Raw genomic sequence first — 19416 nt, forward strand, 5'->3', positions numbered from 1 at the left:
ATTTAGGGTCAAAGTAATATTTTATATTTTTATAGTATTCTATTATTGTTTAAAGTATTAATTTGCATAAGAAGTATTTTTATATATATTTTAAGCTATTTTATTAAATTATTTCCCTTTTAATTTCTATTTAAAAGAGCTGGCGCAATTTTTTAACTAAATTTCGGACCAAAAGGCCCAATACCCTAACCCAATAACCCCTAGCCCAACACCAGAAACCCACCACCCATACTCATTTAATTAACCCGCCCCAATCCCTCTTTAAAATCCTGGTCGTTGATCTCTAAGATCAACGACCCACAATCAACCTACCCTTTTAAATTACCTAACCCCAAACCCTAATCCCATTTCCCTCTAACCCACCGCCCTGAAACCCTCCCCCTTCTCTGAAGAACCCTAATCGCCACCTTCCTAAAACTCTCCGAATCCATCTCAAACATGGATTCTTTCCACGATCTGCTTACCTTATTTGTATTATCTCGTTACCATTCACCCGTTCGTGGTGTTACTTAGTACTTGCCCGATTTTGGCAAGTACTACCTCTCTGAATCAAGTGTAATCATCCTCAACCTACAAGATTCAGACAAAAATTCTTCTGTATACATTCTCAACAGGATCATGTGGGTTCGATTCACCGAGATTCTTGGCTAATATTTTGACCATTTGCCAACTAGGGTTTGTCCGAATTTATTTTTTTACCTATTTCTACTCGGAATAGGCTATGCATGTGACTTTCCTTGTTCCTGATTAAATTTGACTGATTTTCTTTCCCTATTTGTGTTTAATTGATTGTTTTCCATATTTGTTTTTCCAATTTCTATCACTATATAAACCTTTCCCAAGTCCCCTTTAAGAGATACTTTTGGAAATCGATTTTCTTCACAAAAAAATGGGGTTTTGCTACTCTTTTGCTTTGTATTTTGTTTTGGCCAGCTGAAAGCCAAAGCCATTAACACCTTGTTATTTAACCTGTTCTTGGTGCGATTATTGCCATGAGTTCATCGAAGCTCTTGGGAACTTTGACGCATTGGGATTCTGGGTTTTCTGTGGAAGTTCATTCTTTACTATTATTCGCTTAACTGGTGAGTTACTAGACTTTGTAATTTCATTCCTATGTATCTATGATTTGTATATGTTTCACTCCTGAAGTTCGTCAGTTTAATATGTTTTTCTGGGCTGTTTTGTGTGCAATTCTATTTGCTTTCTTCAATTTTTTAGGTCTTTAACTTTTATCTTCAAGCATGCCTAAACCTGGTTCTATTAAGTAGATATTTTCCAAATCTAACTAGAATTACTACTGTTTGGGACCTTTACACTTGTTAGCATCTCTTGGTGTTTAATTTTGCCTTAGGCCATCAATCTTGTTATTTGAATATGCTTTGCCTACATAATTTGTGCTCTCTTTCGTTAGCTAGTCGATTGTGTTCAAAACATGAGTATGTACACTCACTATATGGAAGAAATCTATTTCTTATCCTATTCTGAATTGCTGTGATGATATCCTGCCTATATAGCATGTTTGGTCCTGTTAGTATGCTCTTTAGCATGTTTAAACCCCCCTGATTCACCAGTAATTGTAATTTGCTTTTTTCATGTTTAAATGTTGTCCTATTGCCAAATCAACATGACTGTTTCATAATATTAGGATCTATACTTAGCATAATTTGGACCTCTTCCTTTATTATGAATTTGTGTATGCTACTGTTACCAATCCTGCAAACTTGTTCTGCTAATGTATGACCATTTATGCACTAGGTGTTAAACTTGTTCTTTTGAATCTTTGCTAAGTCTGTTCTAAAGCCCCATAAGGCATGTTTGATAATTTGCTCTATGTGCTCAACTTGGCTATGTTTGTATCCCCTCAGCTTTGTCTCTGAACCTTGGTTTACTATCCTTCACTTGTCATCTATGCTCTCTCTTGAGTTCTCATTCTTAGCCGGCTGAAAGCCAAGGCTACCTAGGTTCTATTATTGATCACCCTAGTATGAGCACTGGTCGGGGTCCAATTGAGACCCTTGTGAACTCTGACACACTAGGGCTTGGCATTTAGTCATTCTCTAAATCTCAAACTACTCCTATTCATCCTATTCCATCTTATTATTTGTTGTGTACCTGAATTGGCTGATTTAAATGGTGCAACACTTGGTGTTTTGGTTGAATAAATTGACTTTGGGCTCCTTTATAGATTATGGGATTGTGTGTTGGATATGGACCATATTAGAGGTCTGGGTACGGTGTGTGAGAGTTGTTGAAGGCCCAGACAATGCTGGGAATTTCATGTTGAGCCTACTATGGGCCTATTGTCACTGTTGTGTAACATTTGTATTTTTACTCATTATTGGGCGTGTAATAACTTTTGTATAAACAGTTGGGGTGTTAGTAAAAAAGGAAAATGGGTAGAATTTAATATTTACATGCAAAATGGGTAGATAACATGCCTATAAGACTTGGTAATTTATTTGCTATATGTGTTGTTCGATTACATGTACACTGTAGAAATTACTACATTAGAAAAAAGCGCACACACACACACACACACACACACTGTCTGCTCGCAAACCCCAAATGCTGCAATTATATTTATTGTTATGTGTTATTAGAGAACCTGCCTATAGGAATTAGTTTCTCATCGATTTTTCTGTCAATCCTCATCGCCTACTAGAAATCATGCATATAGGATTGCAATTATTCTACTTGGCGCTGCTCACCTAGAAATTATGCCTATAGGATTAATATATGATGATAAAATAAGCTTTAAAGTGCTGTGTGTTAGAGATCCTGCCTATAAGAAATAATTTGTCGTTAATTGGTTAATACTAGACTACTTAAACACTGTTTCCTGAGTGTCACTGTTAGGAAAACCTGGATAATTCTGGGACTTTTCCCAGCAGATTTTGTTATACTCAACTGCGTAGATCACCTAGGCGTAACACATATAGGATTGGCAACTTAAAACCTTCAATAATCAGCTTTTAATACCTGAATAATTCTGTGTATAAGCAATGTCCTGCATCTGAAATTGCCCGCATACTTTGACTCAAAAATTGCCTACAAAGCATGTCTATAGGTTTAAGATTCTGGATTCCGCAGCTTCCTAGTTGACATCTGTGTTTGTGTGGAATCGGTGCTTAAGTGTGGAGGTCAATGTGAGCCCTCAATTGCTTTTAGGTGAAGTCTTTATATGTTTTGTTTGTCGCCTAGTTTTGCATTTTTGAGCAGCCTAGATAAGTTCTAGAACCATCCAAATAGAGGTCCAAAACCTCCTGGACCATAGGTATGGGACGAGTAGTGCACGCATAGGGCACGACTTAGAATTGAATTAGAATGCTCTTATGTAAACAACTTTAACATAATAATCGGGTAGCAAGAGATGATAGTCTGTGCCCGCTGGATAATATGAGTAACACCCTATCTCAAGGGAGTTATGAAATATTATTTATGTTGCACGGGGTGATCCTTTAGGCTAAAAAACATAGGACCGCCCCTCCCCCTTTTCCTTTCTTTTCTATTAGAATGAAAAAATTGTTGTACCTCCCTATTCAAGATATCTTTGTATTAAATTCTTAGATTTTATACTCTCTTTGCTTACTTGATCACATAGACTAATCCATATAATTTAAGTTCGATCGGGATCCATAATTGTGGACCTCGAGGAGTGCCTAACACCTTCTCTTTGAGCTAACTTTAGCCCTTACCCGATCTTTGGTGGCGTTGACCAGTTAAACCGAAGTCATTTGCAAATAGGTGCCCTAACGCACCTTAAAAATCGTTAGGTGGCGACTCTCCTCTTTTAATACCTCCTTAAAAGAGTTGTCATATGTCGAAACCCGATTCCGCGAGAAAAAGGGCGCGACAATAAATAGTGCTTTTCAAGGTATTAGAACACATAAATGAATGTTTAAATTAAAGATGACATTTTGGGTCATCACAAAATGCGGCCGGTATTTTAATTTTAAAATTTTAAAAATATTAATTTAATGAATAAACCGATCGAAGTCGATCGGTTTTAGTCAATTTATGTGTGTGTGTGTGCGTGCGCGTGTGTGTATGTATTTTTTTAAATTACTTATATATGGAAACAATATGCTATCTGTGTATGTATATATATACATATATGTACATAATATTTAATTGATTTAACATCCTATTGTAATATTCAATATTTAATTAATATTTTATTTACACACACACACACACACACACACACACACACACACACACACACATATATATATATATATATATATATATATATATATATATATATATATATATATATATATGCACACACACACACATAATCTTGAATGTTTTATTCTCGATCACCTTGTTAGTACTTTGCTCGGATACTTCATCAGTGGATCAATTGGAAATTCAATTATTATAACAACCCGGTCGGTCGTTTTGAGTATTATAACCTCGTTCCTCCATTTACTGCTCAAGTTATGCTTTACAGTTATTTTATGACTTACCGGGTCAGTTGGTTCAGGTCCTGAAGGATTTCGAAGTGAAATGAGACACTTAGTCTCATAATTAAAAACTTAAGTTGGAAATGTAGACAATATGTTGACATATGTGTAAATGACCTCGGATTTGAATTTTGATGATTTCAATAGCTCCGTATGGTGATTTTGGATGTAGGAGCATGTCCGGAAAATTATTTAGAGGTCCGTAGTGGAATTAAGCTTGAAATGGCTAAAGTTGAATTTTTAGGAAGTTTGACTGGGGGTTGACTTTTTGATATCGGGGTCGGAATCCGATTCTGGAAATTTGAATAGGTCCGTTATGTCATTTATGACTTGTGTTCAAAATTTGAGGTCAATCGGACATGATTTGCTAGGTTCCAGCGTCATTTGTAAAATTTGGAAATTTTAATGTTCATTAGGCTTGAATTGGGGTGTGATTCGTGTTTTTAGCTTTGTTGGATGTGATTTGAAGGCTCTACTAAGTTTGTATGATGTTTTAGGACTTGTTGGTGTATTTGGTTGATGTCCCGAGGGTCTCGGGTGAGTTTCTGATGCAATCGCACCTGCGGAAATGGGCTCACAGGTGCGAGCTCGCAGAAGTGAGCTTGGCAAACGTAGATGCGGGCAGGGGGCTGTGAGGCAGTGGTCACAGGTACGAGGGAATTTCCCCATCCGTGATCGCAGATGCGGACGGATGGGCGCAGAAGAGAATTCTCCGCATAAGCGGAGCGAGCCTCGCAAATACGAGCCCCCAGAAGCGGCTTCTAGCTCGCAGGAGTGGAGGCAGTGAAGGCCTAGGCAAACCTCAGAAGCGGTTGATTTCTCGCACCTGCGAGACCGCAGAAGCGGCTAAGTGAGTCGCTGGTGCGGAACCCCTGGACAGTATACATTTCGAAGGGGTTCTGAGTTTTGCAATTTTTGGACTTTCCGACACTGTTTTTGGGGTGATTTTCATATACAATTCACGGGAAACTTAAGGTAAGTCACTTGTGATCATTTCTACTCCATAATATTGAATTATCATCGAATAATCCGACTAGATTACATGTATTTGAGGTGCAAATCGGGGATTTGAACTTAGGGATTTGAAAATAAGAATTGAAAATTTGAAGGTCAAGTTGAGGTCGGATTTTGGTAAAATTGGTATGGTTAGACTCGTGGTTGAATGGGCTTTCGGATTTTGTAACTTTTGTCAGGTTCCAAGACGTTTGTTTAGCTAAATTTCGGATTTTTGTTGGAAAACTAGTATTTTCTATTGGAATTAATCCCAATAAATTTTATTGACTGGATCAAATTATTTATGGCTAGATTCGAGGCGTTTGGAGGCCAATTCACGAGGCAATAGCGGAATAAAGAATTACATGTTTTGAGCAAGTAACCGTTCTAAATTTGCTCTTGAGGGTATGAAACCCCGGATTATGTTTTATGTGATCGGTTTTGAGGTAACGCACATGCTAGATGACGGGCGTGTGGGCGTGCACCGTAGGAATTGTGACTTGGTCAAATTCCATGGAACTGTGTAGTTGAATAATCTATTGTTATTTGTACATTCTCCAGGTAGTAGAGAAAGTGAACCACAAATCATGTTTAGATTATATGTTGGCACTATAGGGACCCACAGAGGTCGTGTACATTTTGAACTATTTGCTTAATTGTTGTTTTGTACTGATTCACAGTTTACTTGTTTATTTTATATCAGTCTCTATTATTCATTATTGATGCATCATATCATTGTTGTTTGGGCTGATTTCATGATTATTGAGAGCCCGAGAGACTGGAGAGATTTATGACTGAGTGAGACCGAGGGCCTGATTGTGAGATATTATATTATAGCATGTGAGTTATCCGTGCAGTACGTGAGTTGTTCATACGGATCCATATATTATACAATAGCACGTGAGTTATCCGTGCAGCATGTGAGTTATCCGTGCGGATCCAGATATTATACTATAGCACGTGAGTTGTCCGTGCGGATCCAGATATTATACTATATCACGTGAGTTGTCCATGCGGATCCAAATATTGATACTATAGCACGTGAGTTGTCCTTACAGATTATAGCGCTTGGGCTGTAGGAGCCCCTCCGGAGTCTGTACACACCCCCGGTGAGCGCAGATACCTATTGAGTGCGAGTGCTGAGTGCTGAGTGCTGAGTGATTAGTGAATGGAATGGCCAAGTGACTGTGGTCCTGAGAGGATGCATTTGATTTCATTACTGTTGCACTTCAGCTGTCATATACCACTGTTTTGGAAATTTCTGGGAGATATTATCTTATGTTTCAGTTGAACTTGACATGAAATTACTGTTTTGGTCTTAAATGTTGAACTTGAAAGCATGCCTATGTTATTATGTTGGAAATTTCTGTAATTGGACTCAGCTGAGTCAGCTCGTCACTACTTTCAGTTCTTTATTTAGTATTGTTACTTGCTGAGTTGGTTGTACTCATACTATACCCTGCACTTCATGTGCAGATCCATGTATTCCCGGACATAGCGGGTGTTGATTCTTTCGCATAGTTGATTTTCCGGAGATTCAGAGGTAGCTGCCATATTTCGCCGACCTTGTCTCTCCTTCCCTATCTCTTTGTTTACTGTATTTGGTATCAGACTATTATAGACCGTATTTTCTAGACTTGTAATGCATAGATGCTCATGCACTCAGTGACACCGGATTTTGGGAATGTTTATATCTGTATTTGTGAGTGATTTTCCGCTGACTTTAAATATTATGTTTTCAAACTTCAAAGATATGGTGGTTTATTGAAATTGTTGGCTTGCCTAGTATTGAGATAGGCGCCATCACGACAGGTGCGATTTTGGGTCGTGACAATTATATTCGATTAGAACTTATTATAACACATTTAAAAACAAAGTGTATAGTTCTATAAGATGTAGTGCTATATTAATATTTAAGTTTAGCAACAACAACATATGAATATAGCATATGTTAATATAGCATTAATATGTATACATATGTTGTTGTTGCTACAACTTAAGTATTAATATATATATATAGCAACAACATATGAATATAGCATATGTTAATATAGCATTAATATGTATACATATGTTGTTGTTGCTACAACTTAAGTATATATATATATATATATATATATATATATATATATATATATATATATATATATATATATATATATATATATATATATATATATATATATATATATTGTAATGACCTGACTTGTCGTTTTGAGTAATTACACTCATTTCTACTATTTGAAATCTTGAATAGCTTTATATGATGTATTATGACGTGTGTAAATCATCGGTTTTGATTTTCAGATGTTTCGAGATTAGTTCGAAATAATGAATTTCATGTTGGAAGCTTAAATGAAAAGGGTTGACCAGAGTTTGACTTTTCTACAAAAGACTCTGGAGTGGAGTTTTGATGGTTCCAATAGCTCCGTATGGTGATTTTGGACTTAGGAGTATGTCCGGATAATTATTCATAAGTCCGTAGTTAAGTTAGGCTTGAAATAGTGAAAATAGGAAAATTAAAAGTTGGAAGTTTGACCGGGGATTGACTTTTTGATATCAGGGTCGGAATCCAATTTTGGAAATGGGAATAGGTCTGTTATATCACTTATGACTTGTGTGCAAAATTTGACGTCTATCGGACTTGAATTGATAGGTTTCGGCATGGAATGTAGAAATTGGATATTTCTAAAATGTTTCGATGTCGATTCTTCAAGAATACGTGGTATCACTGTAACGACCCGACCAGTCGTTTTGATCTCTAGCACGTCGTTCGGCAGTTTGAGACCATGAATAGCTTCACTTCGGGTATTATGACTTGTATGTCCGGTCGGAATTGAATTTTGGGAAATTCGGAGTTGATTGGAAAGAAAATTCTAATTTCGGAAGCCTTAAGTTGGAGGATCTGACTTTGGAGTAAACGACCTCAAAATCAGGATTTGACGATTCCAATAGGTTCGTATGATGATTTTGGACTTGGGCGTATGTCCGGATCGGGTTTTGGATGACCCGGGAGCGTTGCGGAGCCTATTGTGAAAGTTGGCATTTTGGATGAAATTCATAAATTTGGGTTGAAGTCCATTTCAATGTTATCGTTGTCCGTTTGAGATTCCGAGTCTGGGAATAGCTCCGTATGGTGATCCTGGTATTGGGAGTGCGTCCGGATGTGGATTTGGAGGTCAGTAGGTCATTTGGGAGTCGTTTGGCGAAAGTTAGAAATTTGAAGGGTTTTGAGAAGTTTGACCAAAAGTGGACCTTTTGATATCAGGGTCGGATTCTGATTCCAGAAGTTGGAGTAGGTCCGTAATGTCGAATGTGACTTGTGTGCAAAATTCGAAGTCAATCGGACGTGATTTGATAGGTTTCGGCATCGAATGTAAAAGTTTGAAGTTCAAAAGTTCATTAAGCTTGAATTAGGGTGTCATTCATGATTTCGATATTATTTGATGTGATTTGAGGACTCGAGCAAGTTTGGGTTATGTTATGGGACTGGTTGGTGTGGTTGGATGGGGTCCCGAGGGCTTCGGGTGTGTTTCGGGGTGGTTTTGGATCAATTCGGTCTGTTTTGGACTGTTGTTGCTGGTATCTGGTTTCCTTCTTCGCGAACGCGATGGGAGTCCCGCGTTCACGAAGAGGAAGTTTGAGGCTGCTGGGTTTTGGCCTTCGCAAATGCGAGGCAGTGGACGCAGACGCGAACGCGAGGTAGGAGCTGGGCAAGCCTTTGCGAACGCGACATAGGGGTCGCGAACGCGAAGAAGAAAGAGGGAGCGGGGGCCTGGAGTAGTTTGGCCTTCGCGAACGTGGAGCTCTAACCGCGAACACGAAGCAGTAGAGTCTGTAGCCTTTGCGAACGCGAGGCTGCGATCGCGAACACAAAGAAGGGCAGACCTGGGCTGGCCAGTATGTTTTTAAAGCGGGGTTTGAGTTCATTTTACCCATTTTCATACGGCTTGGACGATTTTTGGAGCTTTGGAAGAGGGGATTTTACCATCAAGCATGAGTTAAGTTATTTTCACTAGTTGTGAGTTACATACAAGGTTTATACATGGATTTAGGCATGACAATTTGTAGAAATTTGGGATTTTGAAGGAAAACCTAGAAATTTATATTTTTGGATTTTGACCACGAATTTGGACATGGAATTGAGAATAAATAATATATTTGAGTTCATAATGTTATCGGTAATGTTTATCTTCGAAACTTTTCGGAATCCGGGCACGTGGGCCCGAGGGTGATTTTTATCGACTTTTCGAACGGAGTTAGACATTATTGTAAATATGATTATAATGAGTATATATTTATGGAATTGCTCATTTATTGACTAGTTTTGGAGCGTTGGGCATCGATTTGAGTTGTTTGAAAGGCTTGGGAGCCGACTGTGGAATTTCGGAGCGAGGTAAGTCTCCTTTCTAACCTTGTAAGAGGGAATTAACCCCATAGGTAAAATAATTCAATATGTGCTTCTATTTGTGGGGGGACTACGTACGCACGAGGTGACGAGAGTCCATGCGTAGCTACTAATATGCTTATGTCCGAGTAGTCTAGGACCTAGAGCATGTTATAATTGCGATGCTTGCATCCTACTTGTTAATTTAAATTGCTTAAATCATATTGTAACTTGGTAAAGGAACTTTAAAAGGTTAAACTTCATTTTTCTTGATCGTAAATGAGGATTTGTATTTTTCTTGAATAGTTGCCCTTAATAAATCTTGAATTTGGTTGTTTTAAATTGTATTTTCTCTTTTGTGGAGCGGGTCGAACGCCTCGACAGGTTAAATAGATGCATTTATGGTTCGCGTCATTCGACCCTCGGCAATGCATAGTTTAAATATTTATATTGGATCGGGTCGTACGACCTTAGCATGATTTACGCATGATATATCTTTGAAATTGATAATAATTTATATTGCTTTCATTGGCCCGAGGTCCAAGAATGTTAAATTACGAAAATAAATTTGGAAATTTCTTATTAACAAATGAACTGCTTTCTTATTTCATGATATTGAGCTTACAACCGTTCTACGTAATCCATGCTTAATTATATCATTGATATTTTATTTATAGCCCATAGTAAGTGTCGAAGTCGACCCCTCGTCACTACGTCTTCAAGGTTAGGCGGGATACTTACTAAGTACGCGTTGATTTACGTACTCATACTACACTTACTGCACATTTTTGTGTAGGTACATATATGTTTAGTGGCCTTGTGGGCGCAGTGGCGCGGTCATGGCAGGTACTTAGGTGAGCTGCATTCAATACTACGATCCGTAGCCAGTATATTCTCCTTCAGAGTATTTATATTTCTCCTGTCCAAATTGTATTCGGGACAAATGTTGTATTTTATTTTACATTCCTAATTGAGGCTCATGCACTTGTGACACCGGGTTTTGGGGTGATTATGGGTTGACCAGAAGTGGACCTTTTGATATCGGGGTCGGATTCCGATTCCGGAAGTTGGAGTAGGTTCGTAATGTCGAATGTGACTTGTGTGCAAAATTTGAAGTCAATCGGACGTGATTTGATAGGTTTCGGCACCGAATGTAGAAGTTTGAAGTTCTAAAGTTCATTAAGCTTGAATTGGGGTACGATTCATGATTTTGATGTTACTGGATGTGATTTGAGGCCTCGAGCAAGTTTGTGTAATGTTATGGGACTGGTTGGTGTGGTTGGACGGGGTCCCGAGGGCCTGGGGTGTGTTGCGAGATAGTTTCGGATCAATTCGGTCAGTTTTGGACTGCTATTGCTGGTATCTGGTTTCCTTCTTCGCGAACACGAAGGGAGTCCCGCGTTCGCGAAGAGTAAATTTGAGGCTGCTAGGTTTGGCATTCACGAACGCGAGGCAGGAGCTGGGCAAGCCTTCGCGAATGCGGCATAGGGGTCATGAAAGCGAGGAAGAAAGAGAGAGCGGGGGGCTGGAGTAGTTTGGCCTTCGCAAACGTGGAGCTCCAACCACGACGCGAAGCAGTACAGTCTTTAGCCTTCGTGAACGCGAGGCTACGATCGCAAACGCGAAGAATGGTAGACCTGGGTTGGGCAGAATGAATTTAAAACGGGGTTTGGGTTCATTTCACCCATTTTCATACGGCTTGGACGATGTTTGGAGCTTTGGAAGAGGGGATTTCACCATCAAGCATGAGGTAAGTGATTTCTACTACATACAAGGTTTATACATGGATTTAGGCATGAAAATTTGTAGAAATTTGGGATTTTGAAGGAAAACCTAGAAATTTATATTTTTGGATTTTGACCACGAATTTGGGCATGGAATTGAGAATAAATCATATATTTGAGTTCATGATGTTATGGGTAATGTTTATCTTCAAATATTTTCGGAATCCAAGCACGTGGGCCCGAGGGTGATTTTTATCGACTTTTCGAACGGAGTTGGAAATTATTGTAAATAGAATTATAATGAGTATTAGAGTATATATTTATGGAATTTCTCATTTATTGACCAAATTTAGAGCGTTGGGCATCGATTTAAGTTGTTTGAAAGGCTTGGGAGCCGGCTATGGAACTTCAGAGCGAGGTAGGTCTCCTTTCTAACCTTGTAAGAGGCTATGTACGCACGAGGTGACGAGAGTCCGTGAGTAGCTACTAATATGCTTATGTCCGGGTAGTCTAGGACCCGGATCATGTTATAATTGCAATGCTTGCATCCTACTTGTTAATTTGAATTGCTTAAATCATATTGAAACTTGGTAAAGGAACTTTAAAAGGTTAAACTTTATTCTTCTTGACCGTAAATAAGAATTTGTATTTTTCTTGAATAGTTGCCCTTAATAAATCTTGAATTTGGTTGTTTTAAATTGTATTTTCTCTTTTTTGGAGCGGGCCGAATGCCTCGCCTGGTTAAATTGATGCATTTATGGTTCGCGCCGTTCGACCCTCGGCAGTGCACAAGTTAAATATTTATGTTGGATCGGGTCGTATGACCTTGACATAATTTGCGCATGATATATCTTTAGAATTGATAATAATTGATATTGCTTTCATTGGCCCGAGGTCCAAGAATGTTAAATGACGAAAATAAATTTGGAAATTTCTTATTAACAAAAGAATTGCTTAATTATTTCATGATATTGAGCTTACAGCCATTCTACATAATCCATGCTTAATTATATCATTGATATTTTATTTATAGCCCATAGTAAGTGTCGAAGTCGACCCCTCGTCACTACTTCTTCGACGTTAGGCTAGATACTTACTGGGTACACATTGATTTACGTACTCATACTACACTTAATGCACATTTTTGTGCAGGTACATATATGTTTAGTGGCCTTGTGGGCACAGAGGCACGGTCATGGCGGGGAATTAGGTGAGCTGCATTCTATACTACGATCTGCAGCAAGCAGAGTCTCTTTCAGAGTATTTATATTTCTCCTATCCAAATTGTATTTCGGACAGATATTGTATTTTATTTTACATTCCTAGTTGAGGCTCATCCACCTGTGACATCGGGTTTTGGGGTGATTATGGGTTGATTATGGGTTGTCCTGTATTGAAATTGTTAAAAAAATATTATTATTTACTCTGTAAATTCTATCTTTTACTATTTAATTGAAGGAGATATGATTTCAAAATATTAAAATGAGAACCAAATTAAGTAATTATTTTTGGCCTGACAGCGGTGTCCGGTGCCATCACAACCCTTAATGAATTTTGGGTTGTGACAATATGGTATCAGAGCAATAGGTTCACTTAGGTCTCACGAGTCATGAGAAAGTCTAGTAGAGTCTTGCGGATCAGTACGGAGACGTCTGTACTTATCTTCGAGAGGCTACAGTGTTGTTAGGATCACTTCCCTTCTTGATTTCTCATCGTGCGATTTGATTCCTTTGAGGCTTATGCCTTTGTTTCCTTCCTATTCAACCTTATACGGAGTGAAGCGCTTGTTATAAATTGGGAATCGAGGAATTTTAATGATACTACAGATGCGGTGCAGGATGTTTCTCCCTGCGTATTTGATTGGGCTATTGTCGTTGCCTTGCAGAAGGTCGTTCCGTTGTTTATTCTCGGTATCAGTATTACCTAAGGTTTTGAGATTTGGCATTGATTGTTATGAATATTTGTGCGTTGCTATCGCACCGTGTTTGTCTAATGGTAGGATGATTGTCTATGCGTCGAAGCAGTGAATGACTTGCAAGAAGGTTTACTCAGTGCATGATTCAGAGATCCAGTATTTTATGTCCGGCGAAGGAAAGGAAATCGGACTATGAATGTTCAGGTTTGGGTTGATGGAGTTACGAGACTTGGTATTTCGAGCATGGTGGAATTTTCTTCTGTGATATGGTGTCATCACCCTGGATTGAATGTGTTAAGTTTGCCGGCGTTATGGTCTTCATCAATTTGCCTTCGGGGTAGGGTAGTGTGAAATAGTGCCGGGGAAGCGGCTGTCAGAAATTGCAGTGTGTGGTGGTTCAGGACTTAATCGGTGGTTCGGGTGTTGAGGGCTCAAGGAAGATGATCTTCGGGGAGGTTTAAAGTTGGTAGCGATCTATTGGTTCAAGTGCTACAGAGATAGATATTGAGTTAAGGCAACAACTGGGCAGCGAAGGATGAGGAAGGACATGTGGGAGGTGTCTTGCTGTGGTTAAATTTCTAGAAGGCCAGGTGTGAGAAACAAAAGTCAGGTAGTTGCTTAAAGGAGAGGGTTTGACCAAAGTGGGAGAGTGGTAGAGTAGCATATGAGTTCTGTGGTAGGATAGCTACACGCCTTGAGGAAATTTTAGAGTGATTTGGGATTCATGGTGGATAGTGACTATGTCTACGGGCTTAATTTCGAATATTGGATAGTATACGGAGGAAGGTTGGATACGACAGAAAGGAGTTGCTTGATATGAAGAAGGATATAACATGACTTTGGATCGGAATGTATCGTCGCACATTTAGTTGATGTCAATGGGGAGTGAACGGGCTTGTACAGCTGGTGAATGAGCACGTGCTCAGGATGGTATAAGCATTTCTTAGTAATAGTACTCAGTGCAGCGTCGTTGGAAGGTGTCGGCATGGACTTTCCACATGTGAGTTATCTCCTGTGAGCAAGCTAGTAGTTGCGTGGTATCGACAAAGCTTTTACGAAGAATTCTACTGGCTATTCAGTAAGCGATCAAATATGTGAATGTAGCTAGTGATTAGAGTGTTCATAAAATATTAAACAGAAAGATTTCAAGAAATTTGGCGGGTTGATTTTGCAAGATCATATCAATGGGGGATAAGGAATCTTAGTGGGTTCCAGAGTTATGCGATGGAGCTTCAAGCTAAGTGGGAGAGCTCCATCGCCTACGATTGGATTGCATGGTTGTCTACTTGTGAGGTTTCAGGTTATCGGCATATTGGTGGGTTATTATGACAAAGGGAAAGAGAACATCAGGGGTAATTTGAGCAAAGGATTTGAGGAATGTTTGTTATAATTTTCCTTATCAATTCATGTTCAAGCTTGGGGAAGACTCAAGATTTATTCTTCGTGTAGAGGTGATTTACAAGGAAAGTGATCCAGCCGGGTGCTTCTTTGAGAGGGTGTTCATGTGCTAGCAGAGCCTTGGGGGTTTGATTATATTCGGGACCAAGTCAGAGTGGGTGACTCTCAACAACGGCCCTAGTGGATTCAAAAGTTAAAGTGTGGTGCCTAAGGATTTCGAGTCCGTAGTATGGTTAAGTATCGAGCTGTTGCAGCAGATTATAAAAGGGGCTTGGAGTTTTCTATTTTATCTTCGGTATGCGGTGTAGCAGTGGAAGAATGGGAGAAAATAACTTCGGAATCATAGGGAAACTATCAGAATGGGTGTACCAGTTGAAGATGTGAATATGCGCACAAGAAGGGTATGAGATGGTTCTTGGGTTGTGAGACAGCGTGGTCTCGTGAAATGAGGTCCACTCAAGATGAGTACGGAATTAGGTTCGTGATGTTTGATTGGAGCTATTATTATTCCTAAGGGAAGTCCAGAATAAATTAGAAGAAGTTGGATTGGTTAGCAATGGTTGAATTGGCATAATGGTGGCAATGATCAGTTCCTTCAGCTTGTTAAGTTCTACAAGTGGTTTGTGGCGGTGCGTGCGAGGCTTGACGACCGCTGAAACTGATTTTATTTGGAGGCATTCGAGTATTATGGCCTGTTATGTGTATATGGATCTCGGAAGAGTTATGGTGGTGTAGACCACTACTTGAGGATTTGTATTTTCTGCGGTTATGGGAATTCAATCACGTGTTGCAATGGTTCTTCTGAGATGAGCTAAGTAAAAAGTTTTATATATGATAAAATGTTTATTTTATTAGTGGTTTAGGAGTTATGGTGAAATTCTTGTACTGTCGCGTATTGGCATGCTAGGTATAGTGAGCGGCATGGCAATTGGAAGTTGAGGATCAAGCTTGCCATTTGGTTTTGGCAAGAATATTACGAGCTCGGATGAGCAAGAAAGGATTCAGATAGTTAGAGTAAGCTGGTGTTGTCTTGAGGCGTCATATGAGATTGGTATCCTGTATAAGAAGCTTTGTGTACTGATTGCGGATTCTTGATTTGCTTGACAGTATTTGTGTGGCCGGTGGTATGGATGTGCAGACTTGTTGCCTGGTGCGGAAGGTCATGGGGGCGTTTCCCACGGGAAGATTGTATAAGTGTGACATATAGTCACTTGATTGATTGAATATTGAAACCAAGTATGTAGATTATGGTACTATCGCTAATGTGAGAGTTTAGGTCTGGAAGGCGCTCTATTCATTTGGTTGTGAACTGTGGATGTTTGTTCCGGATTTGACGGTTGTTCGTGTGTGTCATGGGAAAAAGGGTTATTATGGATCCTTGAAAGGTTATTAGCCTACTACAGTGTAATCGGGATCGGCTTGAGGTCCATGGATGGATCTAAATATGAATATGGGCTCTATATCAGGTCGGATGGGTTCATTTCTGCATAGCGTTGCTTATGGAGGAGTATTCGGGCCTTGGATGTTACTTCTGTTGTCAGCTATTCCGTATAATCTCTATTGTGACATGTGCGTTGTGAGGCGGTTTGATTATTCGTGCTCGTATTGAGATCCCATGTAGCTTGTGGTGTTGTGAGAGCAGGATGGATCTCAAGATGCAGGTCATTTATTGCATCTTAGTTGTGCTTGAGTTCCGTAGCGTATGGCGCTATCCGTCTCCCCAGGATTTGTATTATGCACTTCGTGTGCTTGTGGTTGTTATACGGGTATTTCGTAGGTATAAGCATTTTGGCTTGATGGGTACTTCCCTATTTATTGCCATGCGTGGATCGGGTAGCACGCCGCTATGGGTATGTTATTTGGATCGGGTTGCACACCGCAACAGTATTGTGTATGGATCGGGTTGCATTCCGCAATAGTGAAATGTTGAGCACGGTTTCTTATATTTGTTTGCGTGTCCTGTTTCTTGCCTCTAAGAAGGCTTATAGTATTTGATGGCCGTTTTTAGTCGTTACCCGGGATGGATAGTTCTTTTCCAGAACTCGTTCTTCCTTATGTATCATATTCAAGCTACGGCTTGTTGGCCCATTGCTGGCGTTATATGAGATCTTAGATAGTGCTTGTGGTGGCTTATTGCCAGAACAACTTGTACTGGGTGAGACGAGATTATTGGACCCGAGATCTGTGTGATCGGATTTATATGAAGCATATTAAAGAGAAAATATCGTTATTTGGTTCATAATGAGCTAATGGTTCTTGTCCGGAGGACAGACTCAATGATTTGTTGTCTCGGCAGTTGGTTATGAATTCCTACACATCTCATCCGTCGTGGCAGTATTGCAAGAGTTGGAACATGACTTATATGAATCATAAGGTGTGTTGTGAGCATCGGATTTGTAGGATTTCGGCAATTGTTATCAGGGGATTTTATTATGGTCATGTGAATTATGCGGTGCATGGTGTGGATTCTGCGAAGGTATACAAACATGTATTGGTGCATCATGTAGTGATTAATACGGCATTCGTATGTTGGAAACAGGCATGGCAGAGAATTTCAGATATTAGAATTTGGCTCTAAGGCTAATTTGACTAAAAAAGGGTGAATCTTCAGATTTGCTCGAGATAATATGCTCAACTGAATTGTGGTAGCACAGGTAGGTGCACGAGGTGTTAAACAATGATTTCGGACAAGTCCAGAGCAGTTCTTAGTACGTTCGTGGACGAACGTATGTTTAAGTGGGAGAGAATGTAACGACTCGACCGGTTATTTTGAGATCTAGCGCGTTGTTCGGTGGTTTGAGACCATGAGTATATTCACTTCGGGTATTATGACTTGTACGTGTGGTCGGAATTGAATTTCGGGAAGTTCGGAGTTGATTTGAAAATAAAATTCTAATTTTGGAAGCCTTAAGTTGGAGGAATTAACTTTGGAGTAAACGACCTCAGAATCGGGATTTGACGGTTCCAACAGGTTCGTATGATGATTTTGGACTTGGGCATATGTCCGGATCGGGTTTTGGATGACCCGGGAGCATTTCAGAGCCTATTGTGGAAGTTGGCATTTTGGAGGAAATTCATAAATTTGGGTTGAAGTGTATTTCAATGTTATCGATGTCCGTTTGGGATTCTGAGTCTAGGAATAGCTATGTATGGTGATCCTGGTATTAGGAGCGCGTCCAGAAATGGATTTGGAGGTCTGTAGGTCATTTTGGAATCGTTTGGCGAAAGTTAGAAATTTGAAGGTTTTTGAGAAGTTTGACCAAAAGTGGACCTTTTAATATCAGGGTCGGATTCTGATTCCAGAAGTTGGAATAGGTCCGTAATGTCGAATGTGACTTATGTGCAAAATTCGAAGTCAATCGGACGTGATTTGATAGGTTTCGGCACAGAATGTAAAAGTTTGAAGTTCAAAAGTTCATTAAGCTTGAATTAGGGTGTCATTCATGATTTCGATATTATTTGATGTGATTTGAGGACTCGAGCAAGTTTGGGTTATGTTATGGGACTGGTTGGTGTGGTTGGACGGTGTCCCGAGGGCTTCGGGTGTGTTTCGGGGTGGTTTTGGATCAATTCGGTCTGTTTTGGACTGTTGTTGCTGGTATCTGGTTTCCTTCTTCGCGAACGCGATGGGAGTCCCGCGTTCACGAAGAGGAAGTTTGAGGCTGCTGGGTTTTGGCCTTCGCAAACGCGAGGCAGTGGACACGGACGCGAACACGAGGTAGGAGCTGGGCAAGCCTTTGCGAACGCGACATAGGGGTCGCGAACGCGAAGAAGAAAGAGGGAGCGGGGGCCTGGAGTAGTTTGGCCTTCGCGAACGTGGAGCTCTAACCGCGAACACGAAGCAGTAGAGTCTGTAGCCTTTGCGAACGCGAGGCTGCGATCGCGAACACAAAGAAGGGCAGACCTGGGCTGGCCAGTATGTTTTTAAAGCGGGGTTTGAGTTCATTTTACCCATTTTCATATGGCTTGGACGATTTTCGGAGCTTTGGAAGAGGGGATTTTACCATCAAGCATGAGTTAAGTTATTTTCACTAGTTGTGAGTTACATACAAGGTTTATACATGGATTTAGGCATGACAATTTGTAGAAATTTGGGATTTTGAAGGAAAACCTAGAAATTTATATTTTTGGATTTTGACCACGAATTTGGACATGGAATTGAGAATAAATAATATATTTGAGTTCATAATGTTATCGGTAATGTTTATCTTCGAAACTTTTCGGAATCCGGGCATGTGGGCCCGAGGGTGATTTTTATCGACTTTTCGAACGGAGTTAGAAATTATTGTAAATATGATTATAATGAGTATATATTTATGGAATTGCTCATTTATTGACTAGTTTTGGAGCGTTGGGCATCGATTTGAGTTGTTTGAAAGGCTTGGGAGCCGACTGTGGAATTTCGGAGCGAGGTAAGTCTCCTTTCTAACCTTGTAAGAGGGAATTAACCCCATAGGTAAAATAATTCAATATGTGCTTCTATTTGTGGGGGGACTACGTACGCACGAGGTGACGAGAGTCCATGTGTAG

Source organism: Nicotiana tomentosiformis, chromosome 12, assembly GCF_000390325.3.
Source record: "Nicotiana tomentosiformis chromosome 12, ASM39032v3, whole genome shotgun sequence".
Lineage (NCBI taxonomy): Eukaryota > Viridiplantae > Streptophyta > Magnoliopsida > Solanales > Solanaceae > Nicotiana > Nicotiana tomentosiformis.